This window comes from Ambystoma mexicanum, chromosome 2p, assembly GCF_040938575.1.
Source record: "Ambystoma mexicanum isolate Mex_15411 chromosome 2p, UKY_AmexF1_1, whole genome shotgun sequence".
NCBI lineage: Eukaryota > Metazoa > Chordata > Amphibia > Caudata > Ambystomatidae > Ambystoma > Ambystoma mexicanum.
The window spans coordinates 840,758,742-840,778,473 of record NC_090923.1 but is presented as its reverse complement, the minus strand read 5'-3'; the positions used below and the strand labels follow the sequence as shown (position 1 = coordinate 840,778,473).

Below are 19,732 nucleotides of genomic sequence, written 5' to 3'. Positions count from 1 at the left end.
AGAGGGAATATTGTGCAGCTGCCTCACCTCCCTGGCATCATGAAAACGGGCCGCCCCACGGAAATGGTGAATACCCTGGGATTAGTCACTGTAGGAATAGGCTTGCACCGTGTACTCAGATTCACTCAGGGACCACCAGAGAAGTTCCTGAAATCACTGGACCCCTTTTTTATCGTGCCTTGATTCCTATGAAGGAAGTCCAGGTGTCTCAAGTGTGGGGGTCACATTCAGTGTCAGGTTTTGGCTCTGGCTAGTCAGCGTTTCCATGCTCCGATGGATCCATGCTGGACAGCAATCAGCTGAACACCTCTACTGGACTGAAGGACCACCACTCTGCCGACTACCTAAGAGCACTCCCAGGACACAACGCAGGTGGCCATCAGCAATGGCCTCTCCAAAGAAATGGTGAAGTCGACTCTTGTGGTGGAAACAAAATGGACTTGTTAGGCCCCTCTGTGTTGGAGAGCCGAAACTGCAGGGGAAGGTTTCATGTTTTGCAAGTAAAGGATCTGCTAAGTCCCAAGGCTAAAATCGCAATGGCGACCAAAGCAGCAAGGCAGCCCAGTAAAAGTTTGGTCAGCCCACAGGCCCGTTTCAGGATGCTTCCAAAGTCTTCCAAGGGCAGGGTCCTCAAGCAACGGTCAAGACTGTCTGATCCCAGAGGTCCAGCGGTCGAACCACACACCAATGAAGGCCTTCTGGAGATCAGCAAAGGAGCAGGGCTTTGCCAAGACGGTTGAAGAAAGCAATGGTGACTTGCTTCAAACAAAGGGTTCCAGGTCCTTAGCAGGATGCTCCTCTTCGTAGAGGTTTTGAAACCAACTATCTAAAAATCAGCTCCAGGAATCCCCTTTTATCCAGGATCCGAGCTATATGTCTGTTAGAGAGACGTATCATTTTTATGCTTCATCTCCTCTCCCAGTGAAACCCCCAGCACTTTTTGCTGGACTTCTGGAACTTTTTCTGAAATCCTGAATGAGTGGAGCCTTTTTCCACTAATGCAATCTTACGGGTTTTGTCTTTTAGAATTCTATTCTTTGTATTTTACCTGTCCTATGGAGTCTATTTCACTATTGCAGCACACAGCTCCTTAGGGGCATTGTTGCTGGGGACCCGTAGGGTCCTCCTTTGAGATTATTTTTCCTCCTCCTAGAGTAACTACATTTACTAAGGATAGAGAGATACTTAGAATCTCTCTTAAAACATTATAGTCAGATTGGTACACACCACCTCAAGTGGAGTGCCAAAGGGATACTCTGTATCCCCCTTCTCTCTGCTCCTGTGACTTATGTCGCATAGACAAACTCCTAGTTATGAGGAAGTTGGTTACTCTCCTGCTGATCCTGGCCAAGCGGAGGGTCGCTATGGGCTGGGGTAGTGCTGTGGCTCCGACGAATGCCCAATGGTCTCGGGACATCATGTACTGTAACGATATGGAACTGAGATGGGGGGTGATGAAGGGGAACACCTGGGGGACACTAAGATGTGCGATGCATATACCTCATATCTCCTTCATGGGAGTGATGGACGCTCAAACTCCATTTCACCACGGATACTCATGGCTTCGCCGTCACCGAGCTGAGAAGGCCACCAGTTGTGGACAACACGGGACAGGTTTATGACTTTTAACTGCTGGTCCACTATGGGGGAATGAGGGGACCTGCCTCGTTATACATGTGCCTAGAGACTTGCCGCGGAACGGTATATAAACTCTGCATCGTTGCACTATATGGTTTATTCTTATGCACTTTGGCCTAACTTTGGGCTTGTGAAATATCTCGTGTCATGTTGGGGGGAGGGGGTGATGGGTGGTTTGTGGCCTGGTTCGCTGTTGCTGTTCCAATGAAAATGCCAATAAATAAAAAAAAAATAAAAAACTCCTAGTTATACCCTTGGGTGCCCCTGCCTATGCTCCAGAGTGACTGGGCAGGCTGGAAGTGGGGGAGGAGTTTTCCACCCCCCTGCCCCTTTGTCTGCCAGTGTGCATGAATGGGACCAGCTCCCACTGCGGGTCTGGCTGCCCTGATTGGACAGCCAAACGCCCCTTTCTGTAAACTACTGAGGAAGATTGCAGAGAAGGGAGTACTGGAACTGTATAAAAGGTGAGGCTACTGGAGTGAAAAGCAAGCTGCCTTGAGTCCATTTGCAACATTGAAGCTGCCACTGCTATACTGGCCCCGTTTTCTGTGCTACAGAGGAATTCCAAAGAGGACACCTTCCTGGTGGTCCTGGGATTTTCAAGAGCTGCGCAACCCCAATACCAGGAGGCCTGCTGCCCATTTCGAGTGCATCGTTGTGCAAAGGCCGAATCCGTCCAAATCTTTGCTGAGCTCCAAGTGAACATCCAGAGACACAATCCAACCCATCCAAGTCCCCTCAGCAGAGTGCAGAAACCGAATATTGATCGGGCAAATCGAGTCCTTGGTTGATGATGCAGAAAAAGCACCAAAACCTCCAAGTGACCAGAGAAGTTGCTGAAATCCATGCCAGTGATCCTCCCTCAAGACTGCTGCTGAAAGATCCCGCCCATCGCCTCCACATCGAGGAGAATCCAGCCACGAACATTTCTACAAACCAAAGGTACTGTGGGGAAAAAAGTATTGCTTACCTTAATCCGAAAAGTCGCTCCAGAGCCTTGTAGTGCACGTAGAGCTGTCCAGGGAAACTCCCTCTTACCTCCGACACAAGCCCCTGCTTGCGTCTCTTTAACAAGCCCTTTAACATGGTCGCCAATTTTGGTTGTATTCTCTTGCATCTTAAGAGATTAGAGTCTAGAATTGTTCTGCTGCTTGTCAAGACTTTGAGACCTCGCTGTACTGCTTTTAGCTAGGGTTGTGTTTTGGACCTTAAAAGCCTTAATAAGCAAAGAAATTGCCTCTATAACCTTAAGCCCTGCTAGTGTTACGCTAACCAACTGTTTTTCTTCCTAAAAGTCATTGTTTTATGTGGTTTTGCATAGTAAATGTACTCACCGTATTTCTCCATAGTTTGTCTGGAAAAACTATAACAATTGTAACCGCAAGCAACTGCAAACTAAGCAGTGGCCTTTCGAAAAGTACTCTAAAGTATTTATTTAATTGTACCAAGTATCTTAAAGCATATCTTATATAAATATAAATATGTTTTAATATAAATGTATGTGTGTCTCTCTGATGTATATTACTAACTAGGTTCAGTGTACTTACTACTATAGCTCACATCTTCCTCTTACGATCAGCCCGACTGCTCTGCCACTCTACCAACGTCCCATGAGTAGTACAGACTAATACTAAGAGTTGGGGGATCTACAAACCATTGGGATAGTTTTGTAAAGTCTACCACACAGTGGACTTTGGGAAAACTCGCCTAACAACGTGGGCTTTCGTGCTGATAATTTCACAACCAATGGCACATTTAAATGTCATATAAAAGATGTATAATAATACATGCCAATAAACAAATTTAAAAATAAATAAACAACGTGGGCTTTCGTTTTGGTCGGTTGGGGTGCTTCGTGTTAGGAAAGATTTGCTTTTTGCAACTTCCCTCCATAGTTTTCTATGGAACCCCATTCTTTTTGAAGGGAAGTAAAGCCTTCAGCTTCAGTTCCATTGCCTTCAGCTTCAGTTCCCTTGCACTGATTGTTTATGGGGAAACTCATCAGTCCTTCAGTCTATCAGTACTGCTCGAATTTTTGAATTTGTACTTTCACACATCACCTTACAATGCAGGCATTGAAATGGGGATACTTTTTTTTTATCACCCTAACCTTTTGCACATATGATTTCTGGTTATGTGCCCCAAAATGCCATGCACTGAGATGTCCACATGCTCTTTGGTCATATTGTAATTTGTCCTTCCTGCTCTCGCAGGTCAGGAAATCCCTTACAAGATCCTACCCTTGCCCAAGAAAGCAGCTACTTTCGCAGGCTAGCAATCCCTTCTATATGTAGTCCCAGACCACATAACTGGTGCCCGAAAGTCTGCTACTGGGGCAGAGGTGAAATCAGTAGTTGTCCCTCATTGGGCAACTATTGACTGTTTGAATGGTGCACATCCTTTCAATTTATTTATTGGATATTCGTAAGGCGCATATACAAAAAGACAGTGTTTCAAAATGCCACAAGGCAAAAGGGAAGGGAACAAGGGAGCAAATAAGCAAAGAAAATGACAATGAATGCATTGAAACGAACAGCGGTCCTACAAGGCCATGTGACATTCAGAGCATGCAAGTGCAGTGAAAAATGTTGGGTGGTGTTAAGTGCTATCAGGGTCCCCCCCGGGGGTGGGGAGGGACAAGAGGTGCCTATTGGGAAGGCAACAGGTAAGTTCATGGGCGGAGATATCCCAAGCGAAGAGAGAAGTCTACCGCCTAACAGGTACACGCAGGGTGGAGGCAAAGCAACTGACAGGCAGGTGTGGGCCCAGAGGGCAGTTCAGGGGGACGGGGGTTGTGCTGGGGGTGGTGATTGGGCAGAAGGCCAGGATCCTATAGGACTCTTGAGGGACCAGGCTGCCAATCTCGGTGGCAGAGGGGATGGTTAGCACGGGAGGGGGAGATGGAAGGAGGAGAAGAGAAAGGTCTTGAGTAGTTTGCGGAACTTGCTGTGGTCCGGTTCAAGACAGAGGCAGAGAGGGAGATTGTTCCATAGGAGGAAGCCAAAAGAAGAGAGGGATATGCCCCTAGCTTTCTGCTTGGAGAAACTTTTGATAAGCAAAGAGTTGGAGCAAGAAGATCAAAGGGATCTGGAAGGAGAGTATTTGGTAAGAGCTGCAGGTAGCCTGGTCCCAGGCCCCAGACAGCTTAGTGGATGATGAAAAGGGACTTGAATCTGATCCTGGCAGCAACCGGGAGCCAGTGGAGAGACTTTAGGGCTGGAGAGATAAAGTCCCTGGGCTTGAGGCCAAGGATAAGTCTTGCAGCCCTATTCTGAATTAGTTGAATAGGACGGAGTGATGAAAGAGGCAGCTTGAAGAAGAGGCGAATATACAATATTTAATCCAGCCTGGAGAGGACCAGAGCTCTAGAGACATTGAGCCTCTGGGGGAAGGTGAGGAAAGGGAGAATCCCTCTAAGGAGGTGAAGTTGAAAGTGCGCCTTCTTGGCAAGGTTCAAGATGTGAGGAGTAAAGGAAAGAGGAGTCGAAGATGACCAAGGTTTCTGGCTTCAGGGTAAGGGACGGAGGGGAGCCAATAGAGGGTGGCCAGAGTGCAGGAGTGAAACTGGGAACAGGAGATCCGATAGGACGAATCTCGGTCTTACTGGCATTAAGACAGAGATCACTCGATGTGCACCATGACTGAATAGCAGACAGGCAGTCAGGGATGATAGAGAAGGAAAAGTGGATCTTGAAGAGTTGTGCGTTAACAGCGTAACACTCGAAAAGAGGAGAGAAGGCAGAGATCAGGTGAGCAAGAGGTGCAAGGTAGATGGTGAAAATCCAAGGTGAGAGGATATAGCACTGGGGGTCAGCACACGTAGAGAGAGTGGTGGTGGAGGAGAAGAATCCCAGGAGCACCTGGGAAGGGCGATCAGTGAGGAAGGTCGTCAACCAAACCAGTGCCCGTTCTGATATACCAAGAGTATCATGGACCCGCTGAATGAGGATAGAATGGTTGACTGTGCCAAAGGCGGAGGAGAAGTCAAGGAGAATGAGAACATTGGTGGGCTTGGACTTGCTTCCAGCTAGGATTTTGGATTAGAGTACTCCCCAGCCATTCTTCCGATCTACAGTGGAGCCAAGAATCCTTCGAAGATGATCAGCCCATGGAGGACCCACGGACCACTTCTGCAGACCAGCATCCCCTCCAGCGATAGGCCCGGTGAAGCCCTGTTACTCTGCCTAATCTCTGAAGAACCTTGTTGGTGCTTCAGCTCTTGGAATAGTGGGACCAAGTATTCTACAAGCCTTCTCAAGGATCCTGCCCCTCAGAGCCTTCGGAAGTGTCCCTGGACCGCCTGGTGGACAGACTAGCTCTCTCATGGGCTACCTCGCCCGAAAAGTCAGCGTCCCGTGTTAAAGCCCAGAACTACTGTGGTTGCCAGCTTATGCCATAAGTTGTCTTCTCATGAATGTTCAGCTTCCTAACATGAAGCGAACCTGTCCTGGAACTGCTACTTTGACCATGACCGGAAGAACACCCGTTGTCACCTGCAAACAGTGATCATCACTGGAACTCACCTTCCTCCATCCTTGGAAGTGTCCTGAAGAGGTCTGCATCATTGGAATCCACATTTCATCGACAGGGATTGTATCTTGCATTTGCATACCACCGGAAGAATCCTCAAACCTGCAAAATCTGGGCACCTCTCATCTGAACAAAAGATGAAAGACTACAGTCCCAGCTACCCTTCCACCCAGCCCACCCCCAATGACCCATCACGATCCCTGGGAAAATGAGGGTAAGGGTGACTGCCCCCCCCCCCACTGTACTCTATAGATAACATTTGGAACAAATCCCTTTGTCTCCCATCTCCCTCTTACATTTGGTTGTCAAATCTGGGTCAAGTAACCTACCCTTGGCTAGGCCTTGGGTCTGGAAGAGAGGGGATAGCTTACTTGTCCTCTGGTAAATTGTTGGTGAACTTTTACATTTTCAACTATCCTGATTTACAACTACTGCCTCCCTTTAGAGAGTATATACACATGTGAGAAACCTTTTGTTGGAACATGTGACTTTTACGCACTAGGCCCCATACATCTCAGGGTTGGACTTTGAACGTATAGGAAATTGAATGTGTGACTGGTTCTCATCATTTCAGCTACAGCTGCATTAGTTACCTGTTTGAACATGCAAGTTATTTACCGATGTATTGTGAATGCACATACTGGTGATTGTGTATAATATATATATATATATATATATATATATATATAGCATTGTGTGATTTTACTATCTGCTAGTTTCATCTCTGTGTTCTAAAGGCCTAAATAACAAAATATTTTTATAACTGGCTGTCTAAGCTGAATTATTGTGTGTAATTCTAGGTGGACTCATTGAGGGCCCCTGACCACATACACACTCGAGACTAAAGCTTGTCTGCTCTTGACTCTACCACGATTGGGTTTTTGCTACACACAGAGCTCCCTAGTAACCATAACTAGGGTGGCCTCCTAAAATCTGTCCACCAGGGCTAATTTTAGAAATCCATGATAACACTAGGTATCGGCTCCAGGCACTTTTTCGGCTAAACACCAAAAAGAAAAAAAGATGAAGACTTCTGAGGAGCAGACAACCTCAGCACACCTCTAGGATGCGAAGATTGCAATGGGAGTCATCACAATCAAGAAGCGACATGCAAACTACAAAGGACGAACAAAAGGGCAGGTCCGGCACGGCCTTCATTGATTCAAAAAGGCTTCAAATGCAGGAGATGCCTTGTTGTGCAAGTTGAAGGTCCTCCAGGTTTCAAGGATGCACTCAGAACGCCAGCATCCGCAGAGAGGTAGGCCATGAGAGAGCTGGTCAGCCCACCGGTTGGTCCAGTGACACTTCCGAAGGCTGAGAAGGGACCAATCCATGAGCAGGGGTTGAGACTGGTTGTATCTACCGGTCCAGGGGTCAAAGAATTAACAAGGGTCTTGAGATCAGGCAGAAGACCAGTGCGTCACTGGAGTTGATGGTGGTCACTTGCATGGGTCGTCCTCCAGTCGTCAACGGGCTGCTCTTCTTTGTATACAGTGATCTCAAGAATGGCTTCAAACATCCTCCTTTTATCCAAGATATGGACTGGAATCTCGCTCAGGTCCACCAATGGTAAGGATCTGCGACATTCAAATTGGCAAGTGACTATCCAACCATGGATAGGCACTGGCCACATCTGTCCAACAACATCCATTCAGTCACCAGGATGTGTACTGGACCAGACAGCCCTGTCCCCCACATTTGGGCTCACATACAAACCATCTCTTGGCGCAGGAAAGCAGCCGCTTTTCCAGGGAAAGGTATTTTCATATATGGCAATTCCAGACCCAAGAGGAAAGGAAAAAGGTCAAATAACAAGATGGCCAGAGGACAAGCAAAAGCTCTGTGGCACAAGGTGAAAGCAACCTTTAGAGGCCATTTGCAATAAATGAAAAAGTGCATGAGTAAACACAGTAGAAATATATCCACCGCTCATCCTAGGCACATTGTAAATGTAACCCAAAAGTTGCTCAGAAAAAGTTACCTTATCCTAAACGCACTTCACTTTTGGGGGATATGTGTAATTGTAACAATAAAAAAAAATATACTAACAGACACAATTCTCTGGGTACTAATAGTCTTATGAACGGATCAGTTTCCCCATAAGAATGAGCAAAAAGAAAAAACAAGGAACGTAAAGCTCAAGTGTTGCACCTTACCCCAAGGGTTTATATGTAATTCCGTTACCTGAAGGGTGAAGCCAGAGCAAGCAGGCATAGCGTACACCGCAGAAATGCTGCAATTCTTATAAAAGGGCAGAAGCATCTTCCGGCGGCAATGAGACAAGTCCTTTCCATTTGTCTGTGGTCTAGTGCGGGTACCAAGGGCCCTCTCCCCAAACCGCCTGGGCCTAGCATTACATGGTATTGGGGGGTTTTGGTAAGGTCAAGTCTGGGACAAGAACTAAGAAAGCCTACCCTTGATAAGCAGTGTTACACCCCTTAGGTTTAGCCTGAACTACCGAAAGGTTTGGTAGCAATAGCTAAGCAGCCAGGCATAGATTACGAGGGAGAAGGACTGCAGTGAGGCACACAGAACTCAGAGCATGCCTTTTGTTAAAGGAAACTTACATACTTGGAGTCACATAAAAAAAACAAATAGGTATTTTTTTTTATATATACACTAAGGCTTGTAGCATTCAAGTAAGGCAAGTACTATAACACAATAATATAATAGGAGAACAGTTGCAATATTCAGAGTTAGATACTTCAGAATAGAAATAATTGTAAATCACATAATTAAACAACCTCCTGAAAAATATATGCAAAACTATGAAAACCTCGGTAACTTTATTACAACTTTAGCTTAGCCTAGCTTAGAAAGTCCAACCCTGTCTTAAGTGAGTCTCACAAAGGCAGAGGGGACACTGGGGCAGCAGCGACCAAGGTCTGAGGAAGAGTAGGCAAGAAAGCAGAGTTCATGGATCAAAGGAGCATAGTCCAGTAGAAACCCTTCAAGGTTGCAGGTTGGTAACAGCCAGGTTTACTTTGGCAAGGACATAAAAAGTTTCCCTGATGAATTGCCCCAAGGACAAAAGGACAAGTGTGCCACAAGGCAAGGTAGAGCCAATGAGTTGTCAACCCCAATGTAGTTCAAGGTAGGCCCTGCATGGGTGCATGGATTACCTGAATGCAGCCCCCAGGTACAAAAAGAACAATGTAACGAGGCCCAGGTAAGTACCTAGGAGCGGGACAGTACCTTTTCAATGAACAACACAATGTCACAGGACAGTCCCCAAGGTGAGGCAACAGCAGACCCCAGTTCAGGTTTCTTGGTCTTGGATGCTGAAGAAGAAACTTTGGAGGGATCAGAATGTTTCACCCTTGCAAAGGGATGCTGTAGAGGAGCAGGTAGACGCATATATCCTAACTCCCACCCCCTCACCGCTGTCATACTGGAACAGCAGGCGAAGAGCTGCATGTGAGACTCTGTTGTCCCTATGCCGCTTCAAGTGTACAAGAGATGATATGCACTCAGACAACCATACCAAATGTACCCTTGCAGAGAGTGGAAGGATGTCTGCAGGCACCATTGGACATTATGTAGTGTAGAGTGAAATCTAACAAGGGCAGAATGATGTCATGAAGATATTCGAGGACATACTGAAACAATATGAAAATACTTGAGTAACAATGTAACTGAAGTGACAAGAGAAACATGTATAAAATGATACATGTATGCAAAAGAAGATAAAGTAACTTGCTGACCAATAAGTGTAAATACACAGTAACGCAAGGTAGATGAGATATATAGAAGCTTGCTATAGATGAATATGTAACGTGGCAAGGGCGGCCATGATAGAAAAATGGTCGACAGCTTGTGCAAAGATTCATTCCAGCTACCTCAGAAACAGACCAGGGCTGCATAGTCAGTTGACGCAGGAAAATAGCTATGTGTGCAAAAGAAGAGGAGTCTATGTTGGACCGGGATCAAGGATGCTATTTCAAGGAATAGCTGCAAAGCACAAAGGGAGGCAGACGGATAAGCCATGTACATGAGACATATTTCTCTTAGATTAAAGAAAACCTTTGCAAGAGCCAAGTGTTGGACAATTAACAGTGAATAAGGCTCATACAAGATGGAGTGAGCAAGTCTCCAGAGGCCAAAGGAGCAATAACACCCAGCATTATTGAATCAAATAGGAGTAAATAGGAGGTCGAAATGGACAAATCTGCAGTCTCTTCACACGTGATGCATAAGCCAAAAACAAGGGCTATTCATTAAGCTGCATTTGAAGATAGTGATGTGCTCATACTCCCTTGAGTGCCCCAGAACATAGAGCAATTGCAAGATGAACTACTGACGGGAAACTTGGGTTTATGGTCAGACTGGAGAGATGGACTAATTAGGAAAGTGGGGAGTAACCTGATGCGAGTCAAGAACCTGTGTTTCATTTACTTATGTGTAACGCTTGTATTGCTCTTTGCATATATCTCCTGTATGCAGATAACTTATCTTCCTGTGCCTATAGTCTCGTGTGATCCTCCTATATTTTTTATGCTTTTAATTGTTAAAGGAACTGTTTGTATAGCCCTCTTGCCTGTATATGCTTTTCTTGTTTATTGTATATATTTTTTGTCACACCGTAGTCCTACCCGCATGTTTACTGTAAGCTGGTAGAGTGCTTTTTTTCCCTTGTATGTAATCGTAAACTTGCCTCCTGAGATATGCGCCCAGATGCCCTTGGGCCCGGTGCGCTATATAAATAAACAAAATACAAATACAAATGCTGCCAGCGGAGCCGAATGTCCAATGTTGGGTGGGAATGCCAACCAACAGTGGGTCTATGGGGCAACCTGCTATACCATGTTGCATAGACCAATCCATTGGCATTTTGACCGCTATAATCAGTATTATATGTATTTAGAGGTAGTCTGGGGTGTGTCTTACAGATAAGAGACAGCCAATGATGTACTAACCTGTATACATTCTATAATTTAATATGTTCCCCTAACCAATCCCCCCCCCCCACCAATAGGTTTTAGAGTTTGCCATGTAGGATGACGTCATAGCTGACGCATATTGGGCTATAAGACCTCTGTGTAATCAAGTTTGTGTGTGTGCAAACATCAGTCCAATGTCTGCGGGTGTACCCTGCTTTATTAAATTGAGAATGAAGTAGTACTTTGCCATATTCTTTGAGTCTGTCTGGTTATTTGATCTGAGATCTTTATTGGTAATTCCACCTAGCACAATAGACACTTCAAGGGGCTAGACCACATTTTGGCAGCGTGCAGATGGTTCAGGTCTAATCGACCTGGGCCCAGGTCCAGGCTCCCGGATGATAAATTGTTCCTGCCATTAGCCAGAAGACAGCAGTTTCCAGTGGAGAACAGCCTGCAAAAGCACATGCAACAAGATCCTGTTGACGAAATTCCTGCCCAGTCCCCGCATGTGCCCCGTGGACAGAATTCGTACTGGTCAGTTGAGGGAGAGTCCGTGCCAAGGGAGTGTAGCTGAGTCACAGATGTCAGTAGAACACTGGAAGTGGCAAAAATAGGGGGAGGGACTGTGCTGTAAGAGTTTCTGATGCTTGAATATCTGCTTAGATTCACATGCCATGCATAGGCCGACATCTAGTGGAAGCTGCAGAGTATTACAGTTGTTTACGAAACACGAAAAGGGACGTCGACAGGCCGTGCCAGCAATACTATCCCTAGTGTGACGCCCAGTGTACCCATGGTCCTTCACACGTCGAGGTCCCTCAGATTTTTTTGTTTCCGACATGATGCAACTGGAAGTGTAGCGTGAGTACAGGTGTATCCAAGCAGATATACATCAGAGAAGCTCATAACATCTATGCACCTTCTCTCAGGGGAGGAAGGGTGGGCGCATGTGAATCTAAGCAGAAAGAAGCATCAGAAATACAATTAGAGTGAGTAATGTATCCCTTCTGAGGATTGTGGAATCTGCTTAGATCACATGCTATGCATAGATTAGCGAGCAGCATTAGGAGAAGGTGGTGGGTTATGAGAAGGTTCAGCAGCAAATAGATGTTTTAGAACCGCTTGTCCCACCTGTGTAGCTGCTTTGGATTGAGTGTCAATGCAGTAGTGCTGAGTGAAAGTTTGAACTGAGCTCCATGTAGCTGCTTTGCAAATGATGTCTAAGGGGACATTTGCGATAAAAGCCAGAGTAGCTCCTGTGCTCCTTGTGGAGTGAGCTTGTGTTGTGCAAGGCAGTGTCTTGTTTGATAATGAATAGCATAATTGTATGCATCTGACTATCCATCTGGAAATGGCATTCTTGGAAATGCTGTTTCCTTCTCTACCTGGTGCTACGGAGACAAACAATTGATCCGTTTTTCTAAGCGGTCTGGTCTTGTTTACATAGTAAAAGACTGCCCTCCTTACATCTAGTGTATGGAGTTTTACCTCAGCTGAGCTAGTTGGATTCTGGAAGAAGGCCGGCAGCTCAATGGATTGGTTCACATGAAAATACTCAGGAAATATTTTCACAGTAGAGGGCGCTGCACGTCGATGTCACTCGAGTCGGTGGACACCGTATCAGTGCCGACGTCATCACAGGTATAAATAGTCTTGTGCAGCGTCCGTTGCTCAGTTCCGTTTTGAGGTGCTGTTTTTGCCTTGTATGAGATGGTTAAAACCTTAAAAGAGCGTAGGCTGCAACTACAAGGGATGTTTTACTGCGGGGAAGGATGGGCGGGGTGATAAGGAATACGTGGGAGGAACACCCAGTCGAGATAATGTTACAGTTGGTAAGTAACTTGTTCTTCGAATGGATTGTGCCCCCCCACGTATTCCTTATCTTTGATAGACTCCCAAAGCAGTAATGTGTAGAGGAGGCGGGAGTAAAACTAAATGTTTCCCTTTAAAGATTCAGAGTGCAACACAGCTTTTCCAAATCTTGTCTCCTGGCTAGAGGAGGAATCAAGACTGTAGAATTTAGTGAAAGCATGTGCAGACGACCATATGGCAGCCGCACATATGTCTTTAATTGGAACTCCTCTTTGGACAATTGAAGAGGCTGCGATACCCCTGGTTGAATGAGCCCTGGGGTGTTGAGGGGGCTCTTTTCCTGCCATTTTATAGCATTCTATAATAGTTAATATAATCCACTTTGATATGGTCTGTTTTGTAATAGGTAAAACTTTTTGTTGCTCATTCTGAAAAGAACTCTTCAGCCTTGTATTTGTTTTATTTATAACGCGCAGACCATCAGGCCCGGAGGCATCAGGGCGCAATTTGTACAAGGTTACAGATATGCATATATACAGAGATAATATTACATAATTTACAAAAAAAATAGGCGACTTAACAAGGATTCTATCTACATATATTACAGTGGTTTCAGTGCCGCTAAGTAATAACAGAGGTCAGCAGGTCAGGGTATGTAAGACAAAGGCGCTGAGAAGGACTTAAAGCTGGTCGAAAAGCCAAGATCTAGTTTTGGCTTTGAATGTGTTAAAAGAGTCTTCAGCTCTGATTGTAGCAGGGAGGGAGTTCCATAGCTTGGAAGCTTGAGCCCCCCGCTTTTTGCAGTTTAAATCTAGGGATCGCAAGACAGTGGGACTGGGCAGTTCTTAGTGGTCGGGAGGTCGAGTGGCGTGACAGTCGACTGCCGAGGTAGATGGGGGCCTTATTAGCCAGGCATTTGTGCGTAAGGGCGAGTGTTTTAAGTGAAATTCTCTGCTTGACAGGTAGCCACTTTAAATTAGTTCTAGATTCTGTGATCAACTGATCCGAAGTTGCTTTTAACCTACCCGGCATTGCGAGCTGTCTCAAGCTCTTGCCGGCATCGCTGCACAATCGCGCTTCCTGGAGCGGCGGGGCAACATCTGACACGTGACCTGATCACGTGATTCTGGGCTTGCTCAAAGGACAGAGGCTACCACCCTTGCGGCGTTAAGCCCGACAGGTGTAAAGTCCGGTGACTGTTGTGCGACTGTTTGGCGCTGTAATAGTTTGAGGCGTCCTGGTCTTTTTAATTTGCCTCACTTCAGCCCAGTCCCTCTCGGCATCTTGCTCCAGCCGCATAAATTATGCGTGTCACTACGAAAGTGAAGGCAAACATTACGGCTGTGAAAACACGGGCTCAACAGAAGCTGGGTAATGACACATTAAGCCCGGGCGTGGAATCCTCTTCGCCGACAGCTGAGTCCCCCCACACTGGTCGCTTCAAGACCTGGATCTGTGTCACCGTCGACACCAGTGTCTCCCTGTCACTTGATTGGACTGCGGACTGCCGAGAGCAGACACCAAGTAAGTGTTTTCATTTCCAACACCCCTAATGTGCCTACTGACGTTAATCCTCTCCATGCATCACATATCTTGTTTACAATGGGGGAAGTAATTCCAAGTGACGAAACACTAACCACGAATTCCAAAAATAACAATGTCGACTCTAACGCCTTGTCTGATCAATCGTCTGTGCAATTGTTACAACACAAACCTTGCTGTGAAACAAGTGTTATCGTGGTTACGACCAATGAAACACATATACCCAACTGCAAACAACTTGGTGCGGACAACGGCCCAAGCTCCTGCACTGTGCGAGCGATGCCCTTGGTAACTCTGGGCAATGTGGAACCTGCAGAACCCGTGGAGAGTGTGGATTTTCTGACAAATTGCGACGACACTGACACCGGTCTCTTGGCCACTATTCCACACCAACACATTAATTAAACGGGGGAACGTAATGGCCCAAGTAGTGGGTCCCCGCGACCCAGATTTTAAAGTGCATATGAAAAACTGATGTCGTCACCCTTGAATCCCTGTGAACTGACTCATGATAACGTTGACGACGATAATGCATTCATGATACCTCAGGTGGGCACAAACTCAGGCTGTGTCCCAACTAAAGATGTGCTTCTCAATCACTCATTACTTACTACATCCCTTAGGAGTGAGTTGAAGAGCGTCGAATCCAAGCAAAATGGAAATCGTAGAAACTCCTTGGACATCGTTAATAAATTATTAACCGATCTCACTAGGATGAATAAAGACAGATGTCACAAACTAACGTCAAGTGAAAGGTCTAACAGGTCTGAGGTCTCTGCTAAGCTCCCTGTAACTCAGAGTCCAACTCTGAGTTCATTGGCTTTAGTGAAAGACAATCAACTGCAGACGCCTCATGCAAACGGCCTATCTAAAGGACGAAGAGCTGACTCAAGCATTTCACCCTAACTGCAATGCTCACAAATGAAAAAACCCAAAATGAGTACTGCTCTATTTGAAAGTTCGCAAAATTTTCCATTAAATGAACAACTTCTGGGTGACGAAAGGCTACCTGCTTATCACGAGCAAGCTGTCTCCTCATCTGACTCATCATCCTCTGACTCCTCTATAATGGAGCGTCCGTTCCCGAAAATCAGACTTCTTCCACTTAACAGAAAGCGTTGTGCACGAGTGGAAGCGGATGAAGCTGCTAACGTGGAACAAGAACTCCCAATGAGAGACCTTCAAGCCATTATAATATCGTCAATGACTCTTAACAACTGCTCCGTTTCTTAAAATGTATGAACATCTTAACGACAACATAAAAACTTGTAACTTTAGTATCGACGATGAATACTAAGCTTTTGACCATCGAAAACACAACCAATGCACATAAAGACTCTCTGGTCCGAATGCAAAAAAAAAGACTGAGCTGGCTATGGCATCAGTGGAGATCGCTAAAAATGCAAACTTGGACAAGAAACTTCTAGACGAAGTGGCGAAACAAGCACTGAACTTATTCCAACAAAAGGCCGAAACACTTCATGAATGGGAAAACAAGCGTGAAAGACACGTCGAGGAAAACATATGTACTGACGCGACTCCTATTCGCAATCTTAGAGGCCTTTCCTCCATTACAACTGTTTTGCCCGTAGCGAATGAAGCTGTAACTAAATTATTTCCCACAACAGATCTAACACTTGAGAGGCCAACTTCAAACACTACTCGAGGGAACGAGGTCATAACGGATCTAACAGCTTCAACTCTAGAGGGAGTCACACTGTCACACGAATTCCCTCCCCCTGCCATTCCTGAAGGTGAAGTAAGTGCTCTAAAGATGGCTGGAGCTCTCTCATTGCCTGAAAAAGAAAAGGCGAAAGTCACGCTATTCCATGACATTCTTTTGGCGAGTCAATCTCCAAGTAATTTGGCCCTCCTAGACCCACAAACAGCGTCCTCCTCTCACCTGCTTCCTCAGCCCTCCCTGGTGGGCAAGGACTCTGTATCGACAAACGAAGATGCTGACGCCAATTCCCCCGATCTTTTTGACATATTTAAAACTTCTAAGAAGACCACTAAAACCAGTGGGACTTCAAAAAACCCCACAGACACTTGGGCAAAAAAAATAAAAAAATCAACGCCTGAAGAAAACAAAGCGTGGAAACGACTCACGAAAATTCTTAAGAAATATCAAAACGTAACGTCACAGTTAACAGCATGAAAGAAACACGGGGAGTACTCAAAGGCCCTACTAACGAAGCTGCAATTGTTCCTGACCAAGTTGTTGAGCCAACAAATGATTCTTGTAATATCTCTGAGGAGCTAATAAACATGTCAACCTACAGCGACAATGACGGGATGGAGCCGTGTCAGACTGAGGGAATCAAAGAAGTGTCCGGTACATCTAACAACGACCAAATGATTGGCAACGCTGACGGAGCGTTTACTGCCGCCCAAATGCCACAACTGCCTGCACTACCACAATCAGAGGCTAAAGCACAGAAGGAAATCAAAGAAGTGGCCAGCCCATCTAACAATGACCGAATGATTGGCAACGTTGACGGAACATTGAACAGCTCCCGAATGCCACAACTGTCTGCCCTACCACAATTAGAGGCCAAAGCTCCTCCTGTGCCTGCTCTACCCTGTAGAGCGAAGGCGTACGGCATAACATTGCCCCCACAACACAGTAAAGAAGTAAGACGGTGTGAAGTGATTCAGCAAATTACAACACTGCAGGATCTCCTCGACAAACTTATGAGTCCAAGTTTATGACACTCGACGAAAAACATTGTAAGATAGTAGCAAAAACCAACAAAATGGATGGTAATTTGAGAGCAACTGAATCTCAAACAACTTTCGACAGCTGTTGTAAGCCAGAGTCAGTATGGTCTAATACATCCCATGACCAAAAAGACCACAAAAAGGCTTGCACACTTGATACACAACCAGAGTCGAGCATCAATCCTACAACTGAATTGAGACGAACTGGGAGAGATAGCTCTAAAAATACTCCTCCAACCCTAAAAGATCCAAAGAAGCGAGGTAACACACTGAATACACCATTGGCTCACCAAATACTTCTGGAACGCATAGAGTCCTCGGATGATTTAATCTTAAATAGCCACAACGTATTGGAGTTGTGTCATCTCGTTCCGAGTCTTAGAGCTATTGAATCTGGTGATCTGAAAATTGAAGGATTTTACAGTGAATCTAAAAACGACGCGGTAATACTACACCTGCAGTCCAAACCTATAGCGAACGCACTGCTAGAAGCAGGCCCTGTGTTAATGTCACTGGGCTTCGACATCTCCACAGCACCAATGAGACCTGCATCCAGAGAAATGGACAAAGATCTTTGTAGAACACTCAATAGTAGAGCGCATCAGTTGGATGTGTTTGCAGCTAATCTAACTTCTCTGGTGACACGCCCTGTGACTACCTCACAAACTGCGCTTTCAGACTCTGAGAACCTGCTTAAAACTTCGCGGAATGACTGCATAAGGATAACTATCCAAGGATTGTACAGCGCCACCCACAATGCAGACAACTTACAAGAACTTGCTTCTCAGGAGGCTAATGAAAACGATTGGTCTTGGGTTGATGGTACACTGAACACTGATTATTCCAAGTAACGCCAGGCCCCAAACCACTGCCCAAACTACACCTTGGGATCTTGGAACACTAGGGGCTTTACGCATTTGTTCAATACTAGCTGGGCTGTCGATCTGGACCTCATTTGCTTGCAAGAAACGTGGCTAAACGAGACTCCAATTTTTGAAGGTTTCGAAATAGCGCACAACCCAGCTATTAAACAGAACAAGGGGAGACCTATGGCTGGGCTCTTGGTGGCAGCAAAGACGGATTCCGGCCTCAGGATTGAAAATTGTTATAACCTTTCTCCATTCATTCAGGTGGTGACGATCAGTTGTACTGAGTCACTACAGGCGCAGGTTCCGAAACTCTACATCATCACTCTATTGGAATCATTATGCTGAAGGCGCCAAATATTTATCGACCAAGTGACAACTGTGATTGATGACCTAATGGAAACGGGCAAATCTAATGACTTGATCATTTGCGGTGATCTCAATATTGACCGTCACCCACCTGAACTTAATCCCCGGGAAAAAGAAACTGTCAAATCGAGAATAACTTTTGACTAACCAATGGTGTATAGAAATGGAACTTCGGGGATTAACAATGCTAAACGGCCAAACACCGGGTGTCATTCCGGCTGCTTCGACGTGGAGAAGAGGCAACTAAAGTTCAATTCTTGACTACATATTTGTAGGTGGAAACATCCATATGAGATCAAACACTTTTGAAGTCATAAAAATAACTCATAGTGACCATGACATGGTGACCCTGAAATTCAACTCCTCTACTTATCACAAACAAGAGCGATGGGCCCACGTTGTGAGAACGGGAGGGGGCATAATTCGTCTAAATCTTGATAACAAGGACGTAACTCTAATTTCAGCCAAATTTCAATTGAATTCCGAATCTTTGGAATATAATCACCTCTTGTCCCAATATGTCGAAAGGAAAAATAACTTAGACATGCTGAGTTTACACCCAAACACAAATATGATTTAGAAATCTCCCAACAGAAAAGAACCTTGCGACAGCTTTTGAGAAAGGTGCCAAAAATCTACTTCAAACAAGTGCGAAAAACGAAGAAAGCTTAAACAAGCCTATAAGAACTGGCTTAAGTCGCACAAAGCCATCATGTTACAAAATGACGCCGAGTTCATGATGTCTAAAATGGTGAGTCACAACTCAGCAGATTACTGGAGACTGATAAATAACAATCTTGCACCTCAACACGCGCTGCAGGCAAACTTGGTACTAGAGGCGGAGTGGATATCGTTCTATTCTGACCTCTTCCGTAAAGATGCACTAATTGAAGAATGGGAAGCCCCCCTTCTAACGCATTGGGAGATTGCATTTGATAAAGAAAATATCTTGCAAATTATTAAGAATGTGCATGATTCTAGAGCACCTGGCCCTGACGGTCTCACGAATGTTTCCATTAGACGCCATCCTGAAGAGTGGTCAGACTTTTGTACAACCCTGTTTAACAGAGTTGTCGAATCCTGCAAAACTCCAAAATCTTGGAAAACTGCTGTAATCGTGCCCATCTTCAAAAAAGGAGACAAACGAAACCCTAAGAACTATAGACCCATTGCACTGCTGGACGTGTTAGGGAAAGTGTATGCCACCCTGTTGCAACATCAACTTCAGAAGTGGTCTACTGAATGCAACTGGGTCGATCCAAGACAAACTGGCTTCGTCAAAGGGGTGGGCTGTGGTGTCAACCTCCTGTTGTTGAATCTTCTGAAGATGGAAGCACATCGATCGAACTCAAAGGTCTATTTAGCTCTAAT

At 45.4% G+C, this 19,732-nt stretch overlaps 1 protein-coding gene across 12 annotated transcripts in view; it reads right to left on the bottom strand.

The window, feature by feature from the left end:
* CCDC9 (coiled-coil domain containing 9) overlaps positions 1-19,732 on the bottom strand; it is a 1,357,226-nt gene that overhangs the window by 746,065 nt on the left and 591,429 nt on the right. The window lies entirely within an intron of this gene.